A 14066-nucleotide genomic window follows, 5' to 3' on the forward strand; every position below is an offset into this window, starting at 1 on the left:
CTCAGTACTGTACTGGAGTATCAAACGAGGTCAAAAAGGGCAAATGGAGTTCTGGGTTAAATACACAGGGACACTGAATATAAAAGCAAGGTGACGACAAAACTATGGAAGACATTGGTTAGACCACAGTTGGTGGAATGTGCATTGTTTTAGGTCTATGGAGTATATTGGTAATATCAAGAGGTGCAAGGTGCATAAACCAGGATAATACTGGGGATGAAAGGGTATAATTATGATGAGAGCTTTGATAAAGTGCTACAAATACTGGAGTAGACAAGATTTATGGGGGATTTAATAAAAGCATTCAAAATTATTGAGAGTTGGACATGGTGAACAGTGGAAGATTATCTACTAATTGGTGAATTGGGATGTTGCAAGGGATGTTATTACTATAAACACAAGAAGTGCTGGTTATAATATATCTTTTGCACTGTGGGTGTCCCAGGCCTATAAATGGAATTTCCAACATCCTGGGGCTGAACACTTCAGGTGTCCTGATGCAGTCTCATGCTGGGGCAGATGGGACGAGAGGACATGGAAAACCCTGTGCCGAAATTATTGTGGTACCTCGTGCTCAAGACCAAAATTTGGAGATTCCCCATTGCCTGATGATGTCCATTCTCCACAGGAGTGCTTCATCCAATAATCCAGATATGTGGGAGTCCAAACCTAGGGACCATAAATATAGGATAGTCACTAATAAATCCAATAAAGACTTGAGGAGAAGCCTTTTTACCCAGAAAGTGGATAGAATGTAGAACATGCCACCACATAGAGGAGTTGAGGCAAATAGCATAGATAGCAGGACAAAACCAACCCGGCCAACTGGAACCCATTAGTCTACTCTCCATCATCAATAAAGTAATGGGCGGGGTCATCAACAGTGCTGTCAAGCAGCACTTGCTTAGCAATAACCTGCTCACTGACACTCAGTTTGGGTCCCACCAGAGTCACTCAGCTCCTGCCCTCATTACAGCCTTGGTTCAAACATGGACAAAAGAGCTGAACTCCAGAGGTGAGGTGAGAGTGACTGCCCTTGACATCAAGGCCGCATTTGAATGAGTGTGACATCAAGGAGCTCTAGCAAAACTGGAGTCATTGAGAATCGGGGGAAAACTCTCCGCTGGTTGAAGTCACACCTAGCACAAAGAAAGTTGGTTGTGGCTGTTGGAAGTCAATCATCTGTTCCAGGACATCACTGCAGGAACATAGGGCATCGGCATTTGCTATATGAATCCCTAGTCTACGTACAAAGGTGTATTCATATGCTGCCAAAGTTAGGGCCCATCTTTGTATTCTTGCAGAGGCTATGGGAGGTATAACCTTTTCCTTGCTAAACAGACCCAGGAGTGGTTTGTGGTCTGGTACTATCATGAAATGTCACCTGTGCATGTATTGGTAGAATTTTTTTACACCAAAAATAATCGACAGACCTTCCTTTTCAATCTGAGAATATCCTTTTTCAGTTGCGTAAGAGTCCTGGATACATAGCCTATTGGCTTCGCTGTGCTGTCATCCATTTTGTGAGATAATACCGCTCCCAGTCCAGAGGGGGGGACGCATCGCAGGTTAGCACCAATTCCTTTGTCCGGTCATAATGTACTAACACATTTAGAGAATGTAAGAGCTGTTTTACTTTCATGAAGGCTCTTTTTGGCGTGCCTTCCAAAACCGACGCTGGTTTTTTTCTTAGCAGTGAATGTAGAGGGGCTAGAACTGTGGATACATTTGATAGAAATCACCCATAAAAATCTAACATCCCTAAAAATGATTTAAGTTCAGAGGTGTTCTTGAGTGTAGGTGCCACTCTTATTGCTTTAACCTTCTCTTTAACCAGTGTAAACATTAGGCATCTACTCAGTGGCCCAAATAAATGACTTAATTTGTTTGAAAAGCACATTTTTCATTCTTCAGGTGCACTCCTGCTTCTAAAAATTGTGTCAGGACTTCCTCTAGATTTTTCTAGTGTTCCTTCTCTGTGAATCCAGTTATCAGTACATGGTCCAGGTAGACCACACCTGAGGTAGCCCCTGCAGTAAGCTCTCCATTGTCCTCTGGGAAATGGCACAGGCTGAGGAAACACTGGAGGGCAGGTGTGTATATTGAAATAACCCTTTGTGGGTATTTATGGTCACGAGGTCCCTGCAGACATCATCCAGCTCCAGTTGCTGATTTGAGTGACTCATGTCAAGCTTTGTAAACGTTGACCCTCCTGCTAGTTTGGCACATAGGTCTTCAATCTCGGGAATAGGGTACCTGTGCAGTTTGGCTGCTTTGTTGACCATTGGTTTACAGACCCCACAGATCCGGATGGTTTGGTCTGGTTTCAGGACAGGGAATATGGGTGCTGTACAGTCTGAGAACTGAACCGCTTTTATGATACCCAGCCTCTCCAGCTGGTTCAATTCAGCATCAACCCTCTCTCTCAGGGTGCACTGGTCTTGCTTTCAAGAAGCGAGGGGTTGCTTCTGAGTCAACGTAAATCTTGGCCTGTTGGCCTTGGAATTTTCCCAGTTCATCTTGGAAGATGGTGTCATTTTTTATAGCAGCTCCTGTCATCCATCTGGTCATAACTGGAACCAGTTTAATTTAATCTTCTTCAACCAATCATGCCCTAGAAGTCTTGGCCCTTCACCTTCCACGACCATCACTGGTAGCCATGCTGATTGGTGTCTGTAATAAACAGTTGCTGAGTGATACCTTTTGCCTGGATTTCTTTGCATGTGCACACTTTCAACTTGGCAGATGTTTGTTCCAAAATTTAATTATTGGTCACCTTTATTTAAATATCTGAAAGTGTGTTCTCCTATTACAGTGGTAGAAGCATCCGTGTCTACTTCCATTTTTAAGGGCTTACCGTTCACTTGCAATGTGACAGTGATTGGCTCTGCCTGCCCAACTTTCATATTGAATAATGAATAAATGTCAGAATTGGTTGTTTCTGGCTCTTCTACACTATATACTTCATTGGACTTTGTTTGTTGTTTGGAAGACTGTTTAAATCTCACTTTGCAATGTTTCAATACGTGTCCACTTCTGTGACAAAGATAATACTCGACTCTCTTAAAATACCAATGACTAGAAGATTGTTTCCACATCGATGAAAGTCAGTTTTCGATTTAGTTGCTAAGCTGTTTCCTCTCATTTCTCGGTTAGCGGGCGCTGTTTCCCGCTTCATGACTGAGTCCCGGCTTTTCACGCCATTTTTGGCTGCTCCTGCCCGACTAGGAGAACGGCGCCATTTTGTGCCCCTTGAATTGTTTGTGAATCCCTTACAGTGATTTCCATTCCCAGCGATATTTCCAACGCTTCCTTTAAATCAAGATTCACTTCAGCCAGCAATCTTCGCTGAGTAGTGTCTTCCTGCACATCACATACTAAACAATCACTGAGCACATCATTCAGGGTTGCGCTGAAATCACAATATTCCATTAGTTGTTTTAATTCTGCCACATAGGTAGCAATTGTCTCCCCTGGAGCTCTATTCCATGAATTGAACCTGAGCCTGAATGAGGGCTTGGGTTGAAAGTGTCCTTAACAGAGGACTACTCATTCACTGAAAGTTTTTAAATCTGGGGCACTGGTACATGTCAAGTTTCGAATTAAACTGTAGGCCTTTCTCCCACAAATACTCAGGAGAACCGTTCGCTTTTCCCTCACTTACCTGCCGTGGATTCTGCTGCTGCTTCCAAGCTGGATTGCTTTCTGTTGGCCCTCCAGCTTCAGGAGCCCACTCACTGTCCTTTAGTTGAAAGGCGAGCCCTCCCTCACACCATTAATTGGTCGCTATGGGGAGAATCGTATGAAGTGGCTGTTTCCCTCATAGTGTGGGCTTCTGACCCTCATTTGAGCCTGTTGGTGGGGTTCAGAAGTCTGCAGGGAAAAATCCAATCCTGTGGAAATTTGACATCAAGGCAACCAAGGAGAAATTAAGGTCAGTCTTAGTGAATTGTAAACAGTACTTTGACAGTCAGAACGCACTATCATAAAGGAAATGCAACAGAAACACAATGGCAATTTATATATATATATATATATATATACATACATGGCATTGTATAAATCAGGTTATATTTGTTTGCAGTTTGTTGATTTCCACTCAGAGGATTGGAAAAAAAAAACTCTGCAGTAATCAGCATTTTGAGTTGATTTATTGTTTGTTCTGCATTAGAGCCGTGTTTTGTTGAATTATTCCAAGTGTATGGTGCACAGATGTTGCACATTGTACAAAGATAGGAAATAGCATAGAGGGAGAATTTATTTTTAATGTAAAACACAAATGTGTTGGTTTGTTGACTTTCCAAAGCTCTTTGGGCTTTAAGGACATAAAACAAATGTGCACCCACAGACCACAACTTTTCCTGTCTGGCATCCGAATCCAAGTATATCTTGAGGTCCCTTCAAGCTTCAATAGAAGCCCATTGCACCAAAAATTAATTGATGAATTGCTTCACATTTAATGGGAATGTTTTGTACGGATACTCGTTGATTGTACCAAGGTATTACTTCACCGAGAGCAAATTAGTATTCCAAAAGAGAAGTCATAGCAAATAAAACCAAGGAAAATTTATGGAATAAATATAAGCAACAGGAGCCATGGAGTTAGGTAATAAAATGCTAAGATTGCCAGATGGCTAACCAGAGAATGCTGGTCAAAATTGCAGCACCAACTGGGAGGTTAACCACTAAACAATGAGTTTCAAATAAAACTCCGGGCTGTCTTTTTCAGATGATGAGGGTGTTACAGACTGTGGAATTTTTTTTTTCTTTTTGCAACACAGAGTTGCTTTTGTCTACTTTTTGTGATGTGGCAATTCCTAACGCAATGTGCAGCTGCACCGAAAATAATTGGTCAGGTAGCCTCATACATAAAACATAGTTTTAATTGGGCCAGAAGCAAAATGCTCAAGGTGCAATGGGCTAGGTTTTCCCTCCGGGGGGTGGTGTGGGGGCCAGAAACAGAGGCTGGGACGGCGTCCAGGACCCCATTCCATCCCCGGAGGACACAGTCGCTCATCTGTGATTTTCTTCGAAGTGGCCAATTAAAAGCCAGAGGGCAGGCGCTGCCGTCCAATCGAGGAGAATGGGCGGGCTCTCAAAGCTGGACAGCCACCAAGTCAACTTCCAGCCTGAAAGAAGCAGCATGCTGTCATCGAGGGTAAGAAAGAGGGAGGGCATTTCATTTGGAGGTGCCTTCACTCCAAATTTTTTAAATCGTTAAAAAAAATATATTCGGTGGCAAGCCATCAGTGTGAGGTGTCTGTCACCAGGAGGCCACCTAACCTGGCTCCCCACCACCTGCTGGAATCTTAAGGCCAACTGGAAAATTCCAATTGGTCTCCTTGAATTGGCCTTTATTATGCTTTTAATGAACCTTATTGGTTACCCGCTGCATGAGGGCATGTAACCTTGCTAGCCTCCAAATCCACTTCTGCAAAAACGGCCCGGAGACAGGAAGGAGCCAGGGAAGCAGCGGGCTGGCCAGCAGGATTATTTTTAATCCCCCCCCCCCCCCCCCACCCCACCCCCATCCCGGCTGAAAGCCCAGCCCTAGAAATCCAAAGTAAAAGCATGAGTTGCTGAAAGCTTTCATCTGGTCAGGCAACATCTGTAGAGAGAGAAACAAAATTAAGGTTTCAGGCCAGTGACTTAGAACTGGATTTTACTTGAAGGCTTAGATGTTGAAATTCGGCTGCACAAAGAATTGCACACAAACGTTTAGACATTGGTATGAAATTCCTTCATCCAACACACTGACCGAGGCATTAACCTGTGTGCAATGGTATTAATAAATGGGTATTTAACATGTGCTGGAGCTGGCCATCCTCCAGTTTTTACTGTCATTAGTATTTGACTGTATTATGAACTTCAAATTGTTACACACATTAACCTGAGACACAAGATTCCCAATTTTCCTGAATTCTGCTTATTTTTCCTATAAACTTTGCCTTGAGTTGCTGATGACTTTTTTATTCCAGCCTCTTTTGTCTCACATGTTTGCCTTTTAACTATGTGATCTTTGTACCCTTCCAATTATTTCACACCTTTCTCGGACTCTTACGCTTTCTCTTCTTTTGTCAGTTTCAGTAAAAGATGCTGAGCGCAGTTCTTGGATTTGTATAAATGGACACTAAACGAAACAATTTGTCTTACAAAGGCTATATTCTGGGCAATAATGAAAAGTGCAACTTTCAGAGAGCAGTAATTTAATAGTAGATTATGGGTGTGAGAGTGTGTGTGTGTGTAACAGATTTGTGATTATATAGTTTAAAACCACGCACACTTCATTCCTCAATGTTGGTTCATTCCTCCTGTCCTGCCTGCCACTTTCCCTCCACCACTGTAGGCTGCTCTTTCAGATACACACCCAATTTTTATGCCTATCTGCCTGACAGAAATCAGTTAATTGAGCACTGAAATTCGGAGCAGTCACTTTCCCCCTGCAACCCTATTGCTTTCCCCCTGCAACCCTATTGCCTTCCCTCTAACCTGCTGTTTCTCTCAGATGCTAGTAACACCTGCCAGAAAAAACAGAAGCGTTCTGCTTTAAATATGCAAATTGACCTGTGACTGTATCACTGGGGCCCGACTGCAATTCTAATGCTTGGCCCATCCAGTGAAGCAACTGATGTCAATTTTTGGCTCCTGTGAAATGCCTATTGGGGTGTTTTATAAAGGCGTTATATAAGAAACATTACAGCACAGAAGGAGGATATTTGGCCCATCAAGTCCATGCCTGCTCTCTTAGGGCAAGTTGTTCTTATCATAAAGATCTTGTCATCATCGCACCCCAGCCCCCACCCCTCCCCTCGCCACCCCATTGCATTTCTGGTGCAATTCTATGGCCCAACCTGTCCACTATTTTCTTACAGTGTTTTGTCTATACCTTCAAGCTACTCTCAACGACATCTCATCCAAGATTATTTCACACTACCAGAGCATTGGGCTCTAAGTAAATACTGCCAAGGAGATCTGAAAACGGCAAATAAGGAGAGAAAAAATAAACTTAAGAAGCTATATTTAGAAACACACATGTGGAATTCGCTCCAGTTCAATTGGAAGCGAATTCATCACCTCTCTTGTTTTTGCACATTTCACTTCATGCTTGTACCCGATCGCTGACACGTTACGAGCACGGGTCAATGCATCACAACCAATAGCGGTTATTTTTAGCAACGGGTCAGGCCGGTGATAGGTAAGGTCAAAAAAGATCATCAGATCAGCATTCCCCAATGGAAGTGTTGTTTCACTGGGGTCCGGTGATAAAGGAAAACAGTGTCAGTCTCATCTGTGTGCCTGTTGGAGGGAATGTGACAGCAGGTGTCTGATGTTCAAGCAGCCAGACCACCACCAGTGTCAGCATCTGTTCTGCAGTCCTCTCCTGCAAGGAATTAAACAGAGACTTTCTCAATGGTGCTGACAAAGCAAACGTTCTCCTTAGCTATGCATAAGTACATTCAATTTTATATTTTTAATCATGTTCATTACAAGTACAGTTCCTCAAATCCGGCACCCTGGGGACCAAGGCATTGCTGAATTTCGGATATTGCCGGATTTGGGTTTGGGCATTTAGGGCCGTGGGCATTTCAGGTCAAGCCTGGTCGGATGGGGTCAAGGGTTGCTTGGAACGTGGGATAGAGTGGCTTGCAAAGTGGCAAAGCCGTAACTAGTCCGGCTCCAAACCACACTAATGCAATGCCTAGCTGTACTGTCCAGGTAAGTTTTTTTTCAATAAATTCAATTAAAAATGTTCGGTTTTCAGACTCCGCCGGTGTTCGGGTAGCCGGATTTGAGGTACTCTGCCTGTGTTAACTATTGCAAGTCAGCTATGTGCCACTATCATTTTTCAGGCTTACCATGCATCAGCTGTGGCTCAGTTGATAGCACTCTCGGAGCCAGAGGCTGTGAGTTCAAGTCCTGCTCCAGAGCTTTGAGCTCAAAATATAAGCTAACACTCCAGTGCAGTACTGAGGGAGCACTACACTGTTAAGGGTGCCATCTTTCGGATGAGATATTATACCGAGGCCCTGTCTGCCCTCTCAGGTGGACTTAAAGATCCCGTGGCACTAATCAGAGAAAAGCAGAGGTATCATCCCTGGCATCCTGGTCAATATTTATGCCTCAAACAACATCACTAAAAATAGATTATCTGGTCACATTGCTGTTTGTGGGATCTTACTGTGTGCAAATTGGCTGCTGCATTTACTACCTTATTATGGTAACTGCACTTCAGAAGTGCTTCATTGGCTATAAAGTAATTTGGGATGTCCTGAGGCCATGGAAGATGCTATATAAATGCAAGTCTTTCTTCAAATCTTATTTAAGTCTAGTCTTAAAAAATTGTGTTTCTAACCTTATAGTCAAAAGAAAATCCATCCGAAATAGGACTGCAAAATTGTAAATAATTCAATTCAAGGTAACACAAAGAAATAATATCTGTCTAAATAGGAAGGAATGCTAGGACCTGCAAATGAATTTAACTCCAATTGTTAGATTGGAATGAGTTGGAAAGGGTGCTAAAGTTTAGTAAACCAGCTTTGTTTCAGTAGAAATCTAAAGTTAAAACAGTACAAATCACTCTATTTTGTAACAAGAATGTCCAGCCAATATGAGAATTATTTTGGAGAACTTGTTAAATGGCACATTTTTGTAACATCAGCGCTCACCTTTTCTGCACTTTGTAAAATTGGGTTCCAGCCAGGTCATTTTAACACTGATGTCATTTCTATGACCCAAGCTCCATTTGCATGGTGCCAGCAACAAGTCTCAAGAAGCTAAACTGTCTGGACCCACCGTTGCCCAATTGGATGTGTCCTTCATGTCTGGCTATGTTTCCTGAATTTAGAGATTCAGCTGCTCGCACCAAGGTGAGCCAATTGGTGCTTCACTTCCCCAAGATGGTCAAAGCAGACCAGAATGGCTAAATAAGGTGATTAAAAGAAATAAAAACAAAAAAACTGCGGATGCTGGAAATCCAAAACAAAAACTGAATTACCTGGAAAAACTCAGCAGGTCTGGCAGCATCGGCGGAGAAGAAAAGAGTTGACGTTTCGAGTCCTCATGACCCTTCAACAGAACTGATTAAAAGAAAGTAGCTTAAAGGGGGAGATGAAAATCTACAGGTTCCGATCTCAGCACGATTGTGTCCATTGGTGCCCTCCAGTGCTGACTGCACTGGAGTTTCTGTAGTCAGTGGGTGGCACCTAATGTACTTGGGGCTGCTGGGCACTTGCACAATTATGGGTACACCTTGGGCACCCATCTGCCCAATTCAGTCGGAAAATCCGACAACCGCCAACTCTTGTGGATCGTTGCCCAGGAACTCAACCCCCCAATCCCTCCCCACTCAATGCCTCCCTTCAACCCCTGTATAAGATTACTGATAGCAGGGAAACAACCCCAATGCATAGACAGAACTGGATGCATCAAAGTACTCAATCTGTTTTTCAAACGCAACGCATTATACAATCCATTCAGTCAGACCCACCAAAGTACACAATAAAGTACACTATACCCCCTGACCTTCCCCTCTCCGATGCTGAACGTTCAGTGCTCAGCAAAGGACTTAGTTTCATACCCTTACGCCCTCACCTCAATGAATTTCGGGCTCGGCATGATACTGAACTCTTCTTCCGCCGTCTTCGTCTCCGGGCTCACTTCTTTGGGCAGGAGTCCTCTCCCAGTTCAACGGATCCTTTTACCCATCTTCAATATTCTCCCTCCACCTGGACCCCTCCCTCTGGATTCTTACCTTCTCTCGATCTTTTCATTGAGAACTGTCGGCGCGACATTAGTCGTCTCAATTTCTCTGCTCCTCTCACCCATTCTAACCTGTCTCTCTCTGAACTTACTGCACTCCATTCTCTCAGGTCCAACCCTGACATTGTCATCAAACCCGCTGACAAGGGTGGTGCTGTTGTTGTCTGGCGCACTGACCTCTACCACGCGGAGGCTGAGCGTCAACTCGCAGACACTTCCTCCTACCTCTCCCTGGACCATGACCCCACCACTGAACATCAAGCCATTGTTTCCAGGACTGTCACTGACCTCATCTCCTCTGGGGATCTCCCTCCCACAGCTTCCAACCTGATAGTTGCCCAACCTCGGACGGCCCGCTTCTATCTCCTACCCAAAATCCACAAACAGAACTGCCCCGGTAGACCGATCGTCTCAGCTTGCTCCTGCCCCACAGAACTCATTTCTCGTTATCTTGACTCCCTTCTCTCTCCCCTTGTCCAGTCCCTTCCCACCTACATCCGTGATTCCTCTGACACCTTACGTCACATCAACAATTTCCAGTTCCCTGGCCCCTACCGCTTCCTCTTCACCATGGACGTCCAATCCCTCTACACCTCCATCCCCCACCAGGATGGTCTGAGGGCCCTTAGCTTCTTCCTCGAACAGAGGCCCGAACAATCCCCATCCACCACTACTCTCCTCCGTCTGGCTGAACTTGTTCTCACGCTGAACAATTTCTCCTTCAACTCCTCTCACTTCCTCCAAATAAAAGGTGTGGCTATGGGTACCCGCATGGGCCCCAGCTATGCCTGTCTCTTTATGGGGTATGTGGAACATTCCTTGTTGCAGTCCTACTCCGGCCCCCTTCCACAACTCTTTCTCCGGTACATCGATGATTATTTCGGTGCTGCTTCATGCTCTCGTCAGGACTTGGAAAAATTTATTAATTTTGCTTCCAATCTCCACCCCTCCATCATTTTCACGTGGTCCATCTCTGACACTTCCCTTCCCTTCCTTGACCTCTCTGTCTCAATCTCTGGTGATAGACTGTCCACCAATATCCATTACAAACCCACCGACACCCACAGCTATCTCGACTACAGTTCCTCACACCCCACTTCCTGTAAGGACTCCATCCCATTCTCTCAGTTCCTTCGCCTCCGTCGCATCTGTTCCGATGATGCTACATTCAAAAACAGTTCCTCTGACATGTCCTCCTTCTTCCTTAACCGAGGTTTTCCACCCACGGTCGTTGACAGGGCCCTCAACCGTGTCCGGCCCATCTCCCGCGCATCCGCCCTCACTCCTTCTCCTCCCTCCCAGAAACATGATAGGGTCCCCCTTGTCCTCACTTATCACCCCACCAGCCTCCGCATTCAAAGGATCATCCTCCGCCATTTCCGCCAACTCCAGCATGATGCCACTACCAAACACATCTTCCCTTCACCCCCCTTATCGGCATTCCGTAGGGATCGCTCCCTCCGGGACACCCTGGTCCACTCCTCCATCACCCCCTACTCCTCAACCCCCTCCTATGGCACAACCCCTTGCCCACGCAAAAGATGCAACACCTGCCCCTTCACTTCCTCTCTCCTCACCGTCCAAGGACCCAAACACTCCTTTCAAGTGAAGCAGCATTTCACTTGCATTTCCCCCAACTTAGTCTACTGCATTCGTTGCTCCCAATGTGGTCTCCTCTACATTGGAGAGACCAAACGTAAACTGGGCGACCGCTTTGCAGAACACCTGCGGTCTGTCCGCAAGAATGACCCAAACCTCCCTGTCGCTTGCCATTTTAACACTCCACCCTGCTCTCTTGCCCACATGTCTGTCCTTGGCTTGCTGCATTGTTCCAGTGAAGCCCAACGCAAACTGGAGGAACAACACCTCATCTTCCGACTAGGGACTTTACAGCCTTCCGGACTGAATATTGAATTCAACAACTTTAGGTCGTGAGTCCCCTCCCCCATCCCCACCCCCTTTCTGTTTCCCCCTTCTCTTTTTTTTTTTCCCAATAAATTATAAAGATTTTCCTTTTCCCACCTATTTCCATTATATAAAATAAAAAAAAAAAAAAAAAACCCACTAGAGCTATACCTTGAGTGCCCTACCATCCATTCTTAATTAGCACATTCGTTTAGATAATATCACCAACTTTATCTTTAACACCTATGTGTTCTATTGTACTATTGTTGTTGACATCTTTTGATATTCTGCTTCTATCACTGCTTGTTTGTCGCTACAACCACACCAACCCCCTCCACCTCTCTGTCTCTCTATCTCTCCGCCCCCCACACACACACCTTAAACCAGCTTATATTTCAGCTCTTTCCTGGACTCGAACTCAAGTTCTGTCGAAGGGTCATGAGGACTCGAAACGTCAACTCTTTTCTTCTCCGCCGATGCTGCTAGACCTGCTGAGTTTTTCCAGGTAATTCTGTTTTTGTTTTGGATTTCCAGCATCCGCAGTTTTTTTGTGTTTATCTCTGTGTTTAATTGACTGCCACTGCTCTTCAAGAAATGCCTACCTCCTTGAAGAAGTTCTGTTCCTCTCTGCGACAAGATTTCCGGATTTCTCTGTTGCCTTGTTCACCTTCATTGCTTTCCATTTCTCTCCTAGTGTTTGACAAGGTGTTTACTAAAACCCGCTTTCACAGCCATATCTCCTTTCTCAGTGACTGTCTCCGTCTCCGACTTACCCCACATGGATTTCAACTGAAATTCCACCCCTCATGTTTCGAACCCACCCAGGATTACAGGTATCTCCGGGACATAAAACGTTTCTCGGACTGCTGTTCCCGTCACATTCTGAAATCCACTCTCAGTGCCATGCGCCGCCATATGAACACACTCGACCTCTCCCTCCAGCAGCACCGCCGTACCCTTTTTCAAAGCTGCGCGTGCCCCCAGTTTCATTTTATCCTTCGGCTCATCCGACGCCTCAACAAGAAACTTTTTCTCTTTCTCTCAAGTGCTAAGGAACGCAAGCTCCAACAACTCATCGACACCAACACCCATCTAGGACCCTCCACCCCTGCCTGTCCCTCCGTCCCCACCCCATCTTCCAATCCCAACCCCAGCCGTGTATTCACTATACCCCCTGACCTTCCCCTCTCCGATGCTGAACGTTCAGTGCTCAGCAAAGGACTTAGTTTCATACCCTTACGCCCTCACCTCAATGAATTTCGGGCTCGGCATGATACTGAACTCTTCTTCCGCCGTCTTCGTCTCCGGGCTCACTTCTTTGGGCAGGAGTCCTCTCCCAGTTCAACGGATCCTTTTACCCATCTTCAATATTCTCCCTCCACCTGGACCCCTCCCTCTGGATTCTTACCTTCTCTCGATCTTTTCATTGAGAACTGTCGGCGCGACATTAGTCGTCTCAATTTCTCTGCTCCTCTCACCCATTCTAACCTGTCTCTCTCTGAACTTACTGCACTCCATTCTCTCAGGTCCAACCCTGACATTGTCATCAAACCCGCTGACAAGGGTGGTGCTGTTGTTGTCTGGCGCACTGACCTCTACCACGCGGAGGCTGAGCGTCAACTCGCAGACACTTCCTCCTACCTCTCCCTGGACCATGACCCCACCACTGAACATCAAGCCATTGTTTCCAGGACTGTCACTGACCTCATCTCCTCTGGGGATCTCCCTCCCACAGCTTCCAACCTGATAGTTGCCCAACCTCGGACGGCCCGCTTCTATCTCCTACCCAAAATCCACAAACAGAACTGCCCCGGTAGACCGATCGTCTCAGCTTGCTCCTGCCCCACAGAACTCATTTCTCGTTATCTTGACTCCCTTCTCTCTCCCCTTGTCCAGTCCCTTCCCACCTACATCCGTGATTCCTCTGACACCTTACGTCACATCAACAATTTCCAGTTCCCTGGCCCCTACCGCTTCCTCTTCACCATGGACGTCCAATCCCTCTACACCTCCATCCCCCACCAGGATGGTCTGAGGGCCCTTAGCTTCTTCCTCGAACAGAGGCCCGAACAATCCCCATCCACCACTACTCTCCTCCGTCTGGCTGAACTTGTTCTCACGCTGAACAATTTCTCCTTCAACTCCTCTCACTTCCTCCAAATAAAAGGTGTGGCTATGGGTACCCGCATGGGCCCCAGCTATGCCTGTCTCTTTATGGGGTATGTGGAACATTCCTTGTTGCAGTCCTACTCCGGCCCCCTTCCACAACTCTTTCTCCGGTACATCGATGATTATTTCGGTGCTGCTTCATGCTCTCGTCAGGACTTGGAAAAATTTATTAATTTTGCTTCCAATCTCCACCCCTCCATCATTTTCACGTGGTCCATCTCTGACACTTCCCT

The sequence above is a fragment of the Carcharodon carcharias genome, chromosome 19 (genome assembly GCF_017639515.1).
Source record: "Carcharodon carcharias isolate sCarCar2 chromosome 19, sCarCar2.pri, whole genome shotgun sequence".
Lineage (NCBI taxonomy): Eukaryota > Metazoa > Chordata > Chondrichthyes > Lamniformes > Lamnidae > Carcharodon > Carcharodon carcharias.